Source organism: Pseudorca crassidens, chromosome 21 (genome assembly GCF_039906515.1).
Source record: "Pseudorca crassidens isolate mPseCra1 chromosome 21, mPseCra1.hap1, whole genome shotgun sequence".
Lineage (NCBI taxonomy): Eukaryota > Metazoa > Chordata > Mammalia > Artiodactyla > Delphinidae > Pseudorca > Pseudorca crassidens.
The window spans coordinates 25954288-25959371 of NC_090316.1; the positions used below are offsets into that span (position 1 = coordinate 25954288).

A 5084-nucleotide genomic window follows, 5' to 3' on the forward strand; every position below is an offset into this window, starting at 1 on the left:
TAACAATCCGCCTGCCGATGCAGGGGACACGAGTTCGAGCCCTGGTCCGGGAAGATCCCACATGCCGCAGAGCAACTAAGCCCGTGTACCACAACAACTGAGGCCGCGCTCTAGAGCGCGCGAGCCACAACTTTGAGCCCGGGCGCCTAGAGCCCGTGCTCCGCAACAAGAGAAGCCACTGCAATAAGAAGCCTGCGCACCGCAACAAAGAGTAGCCCCTGCTCGCCGCAACTGGAGAAAGCCCGCGCGCAGCAACCAAGACCCAACACAGCTAAAAATAAATAAATAAAATAATTAATTAAAAATAAACAAAAACAAAAAAGGGGTGAAACCATAGCGTTATCTGTAAAAAGATGCTACTGGAATACAGGACTATTGCAACCAGTTATCTTTTAAGTGATTGCCCAACTCATTTTAAAATCATTCTTTATGATAGAACACTTATGCCTTAAGGAATAATTAAACAGGCAAGTGCCAATTTTTGAAAAATAAGTTTACCCCAAATAGCTTATTTGTGAGCCCACGCCGTGGGTCTCTCACTTGAACGGTGGTCTTCTGTTGTCCACGACAGACAGGCAGCGGCATCTCACAGAAGTGTATACTGGGGGCCTGAGGAGCTTCCCAGGAAGGAACTCAGCCTGGGTTACAGCTGGGGAACTGGTGAATGGACGCAACTCTATCTGCAAAAGCTGGGGAGCTTCCTGGAAAGAGACTCATTCAAGGGGAAGAAGTTGCCCAAGAAGAGGCTCTGAATGGCTTGGGCGGGAGGGTCCGGGGCAGCTGTTCCCCTAACCTGTTCCGGGCCCAGTCTGCTTCACACTCGCATGTCTAGAGACAGAGAGAATAAAATGTATGAGTATAAAATGGAATGATCTATTGTAACACACTCCGTAAAATCCTGGGGCTGAAACAGCAGTGCTTTGAGACTCCCTCCCTCTGGCACAGTTTACTCTCCAATACTCTCCCACAATGAGAACTCAGGACATCAGTGACCTCACCGGCAGGGAACAGCTGTACCCTGGGGGTGAGAAGATGAGGCATGGTGCCTGGTGACACAGTGTCAGCCCCAGCAGGAAGTGCTAGAGCGGGTGGGGCACTGGCGGCCTGGAGAAGTACACAGGGGGCACTCCCTGAGCATGCCAGGAAGTGCTTGGGAGGGGCCACAGCGAGGTGGCCTTCTTGTGCTAGCAGGTAGCAGCAAGAGCCTTTGCAAATTGGTGATTACTCTTAATACTACCTCTTCCAAACATTGGTGAGACCTAGGAAAACTTGTTCCATCATGCATTTGGTAATCATCGTATATTCTAAAATCATACTATAGACAGTGGTTAGATTTTTAAATACGGAAGAAAATAAGAAGGAGGGAGGGAGGGAGGAAGCCCAATTTCTCCCATTATAAACTATACATTGGCTAAACACTATACATTTGTTACTGAAAAAAGAGTAGAACTCTTTTTGTTTTAAAACCCATAAAATACATTTAAACATACCGAGTGTTAAGCAAACAGATAACTGGCCTCTGGTGCTTTTCCACTGTCAGCCGAACTGTTCACCTTAATCCACGTGCTTACTTAGGGCTCAGAACTCAGCATGTACTTAGAGCTCTGTCCATTACTTAATCCCTGAAATACACTGTTAACATCCTACATGGGGTGATTGGGACAGGAATGAAGAGTCCCAACACCAGCTGAGGAGGGGCATGATGGGTAGGCAGGCAGAGAAGAACTAGCATCTATTGGACATCTTTTTTTGGTTTCTTCTCTAACTAAATGTTCACAGGATCTTTTTTTTTTTTCCAGAAGAAAGCATCGGCATCTTTTTTTTTTTTTTTTTTTTTGCGGTACGCGGGCCTCTCACTGTTGTGGCCTCTCCCGTTGCGGAGCACAGGCTCCGGATGCGCAGGCTCAGCGGCCATGGCTCACGGGCCCAGGCGCTCCGCGGCATGTGGGATCTTCCCGGACCGGGGCACGAACCTGTGTCCCCTACATCGGCAGGCGGACTCTCAACCACTGCGCCACCAGGGAAGCCCTCTCTGGCTGTGTTTTTCTTTCCAATTCTTTGTGGGCTTTTTAGCTCCATCTCCCCAGTGGTCTCCATTCCATCATTTGTCCTCCATTAGTTCTTTTATTGGGTCTATCTTATTTCTGAAATGTTCACTACTAAAGTGTCTCGCAGTTCTTAAAATCCCCAAAGCATTCCTACCTCGTAATCCTTCCCCCGTCCTGTTCCATCTTCATGAGGCACCAGGAGCATCTTTCCTGCAAGACCTTGCTTGGAGCTGACGGTGGACCCGAGAACTCCAGAAGCCTGATTAGTTTTCTTTCTACAGAACCAATCCATTTACCTAGACGACTTCACATTTCAATTCTCAACATCTAAGTATGGCCAGCATTTTTAAAGTAGAAGAATTCTTTGTCAGAACTAGGCTTTGCTTTTTGTCCTAGAGACATTTGCCAGAGGATATCAGTTTTTTAAGGGAAATATAAACAACCATCTAGTAAGGAAGAAAATCCCACATCTCACAGATTTCAGTCACTTCTATTTTCTTCTTATTCATGCCCAGCTCATGTGAAGGGCTTGTTCAACCCATCTGATTATGGGAAAATGCCAATTATCAAAAGGGTAAACATTCCCTAAATCTTCAATAATATCAAAAGTGTGTGATTTTATTGTACTCCTGACACATTTTGATGGTTTCATGGGTTAATGGATCTTCTTATGGAATCATTGAGCAAAAGCTTTAAATAAAAACATCAAAGCCTTTATTTTATTCTTCCTCAGTCACAGGACAGACCAACCCTGCAGCTCACTTCCTTATTAGAATACTAAACCGTCAGATTTCTGCCCACACACTGACCAGGCTTTCCTGTGGGGTAAGGAGTCCTTTTTCTAGCCCTGAACTGAATGCTATTCATTCTTCCACTGTTCACTCACTATAGTTCTTCTGTAGTATTCTGATTCTGTTGAGAGAATCCAAAATTGGCAAATGCTTTGATTTACAAAAACACAAAGGGTAAACCTTTTCTAACTCTTCAGTAATTTTCCATAATATTCCAAAGCATGCAACTTTATTCTACACGTTTTGATGGTTTCATGAGTTAACGGATCTCCTGACTGAACGATGGAATTATTAAGCTTTGCATAAATAGTAGAAGGTCCTCTTCAGCGGTGTTAGATAAAGTAGAAGTTTGGCAACAGTCTGGTGAAGTGGGGCTCTATAGACCACCGGCCTGGAAAATCCAGTTTTCAATTCAGTTTCTCCTTGGTCCTGTCCTAGGCTGGTTAATAGAAGCTGAAGCAGGTTGAGGATTGAAGCAACTTGGATTATGACGGCTGTAAGATTTAACTTGTGAAGTATAAGTATACTTAATGTGATCTGATATCTGTGTTTGTTCCTGGAAGGTTGTGTGTGAGTTCAATTTTGGTCACTGCCTAATTTTCTCATTTCCTTACACTATAAATTCTGGAATGCTTTACCTTGGTACCTAATTACCTTTAAAAGGTAGTTATTTCCCACATTTCTCTTCCTGTTTTTCTGCTCATAGGCTTCTGATAAGTAGCCGTGACCCTCTTAATGGATGCGTCCATTGGAAGCTGCACTGCTAATAAGACAATGCTCTTTATAAGCCTTTAATTTATCTCTTTTAAACAAAATTTCTCATGTTGGAGTTTCTTTAAGCAGATCACATATGCTGATCAGCCTGGGCAAATCTGAGTGCTGTATAGGCACTAGGAGGTGCTGACTTTGGGGTTGTCCTCTGTCTGGTTATTTATTGCTGTGTAACCAACCGTCCCAAAACTCAGTGGCTTGAAACAACAATATATTTTTCTCTCACAGGGTTCAGTGGCTTGGCTGGGTTCGACTGTGTGATTCTCCCTTGCGGTCTCTCCTGCAGCTTGCCATCAGATGCTGGCTGGGGCTGGAGTCACTTGAAGGCACTTGGCTGGACGTCCAAGGTTTCTCTGGTCACATGTGGTGTGTAGGCTGGGATGACTGCAGAGCTGGGGGTTGGCTGGGTGCCTCTCTCTCTCCAGCCTCTCTCCAGGAGCGTGGGACTCCTCACAACCTAGCGATCTCAGGGTGGTAGACCTTCTTTCAGGCCGTGGCTTCCCTGAGAGCATGCCGTCCAACGAGTATGGTAGATAGTGCGAGGTTCCTCTGACCTGGCCTCGGAACTCAGTGCCATTGAGGCTGCATTCTGTTGTCTACATGGAAGTCACAGGGCCAAACCAGATTCAAGGGGACAGGACTATACACAGGCATGGACGTCAGGCGTTGTAGCCCATCAGAGATCCATCTTTGGAATTTAGCTGTTGTGTTTAATGTATCTCAAATTTGTAAAGTGGGTTAGAGTTAAAGCCACCTATTTTGGTTGTATTCCTGGGAACACTTTAATAATAATAATAATAATAATTAATAATATCTGCCATTCATGGAGCAATTGCACTATCACCTACTGGAGACAGAGTTGGGCAAAAACAAATAAAAAATTCCTGCTCTCACAGAACTAGTGAGGGAGAAAGGCAATAAAGTAAATAAGAAAATATATAGGATATCAGACGGTGCTAAACTCTACGGAGGAAACGTAAGCAGGAAGAGGATTAGGAAATGAACGTGGAAGCAATGCTAAGTAGGCTCTTAGAGGAGGCTGCCCTGACGAGGGGACATTGAAGCAGAGATCCGAAGGAGGGGAGGGCCCTTGTGGGGCAAAAGCTTTCTAGTAAGGGGGCCCTTTGGCCGGGGCTCAGTCGGGGGGTTAGGAGACAGGGTCAGAGTGGAGGGAGGGGTGTGGGGGGCTGTGAGGGTTACATAGGCCTTTTACTTACACAAGGCTTTTACTCTGAGTGTGAATGGAAGGCTCTGCTGTGGTGCCCTCCGCTGGAAGGGAGCGCAGGCCCAGCGGGAGACAGGCAGGGGGCTACCGCGCAACCCAGGCAATGGGGGCCTGGACCTGGATGTTGGCTGCAGAAGTGCTAGGTAGTGAGGTATCATATTAGGTACATTTGGAAGGTAAGACCGACAAGATTTGATTACAGATTGGACCCGGAGACAGAGACAACTCTTCTGAGAAGTTTTGCTGTGA

The 5084-nt window shown here is 45.9% G+C and overlaps 1 long non-coding RNA gene across 1 annotated transcript; it reads right to left on the bottom strand.

Annotated features, from left to right (window-relative positions):
• Positions 1-476: 476 nt before the first annotated feature.
• On the bottom strand, positions 477-4453 carry LOC137215917 (uncharacterized). The gene is made up of 2 exons (XR_010939486.1): positions 1491-4453; positions 477-828 (listed from the first exon to the last, which is right to left on the bottom strand). It is a non-coding gene; the product is annotated as an uncharacterized lncRNA (long non-coding RNA).
• Between the last annotated feature and the right edge of the window lie 631 nt (positions 4454-5084).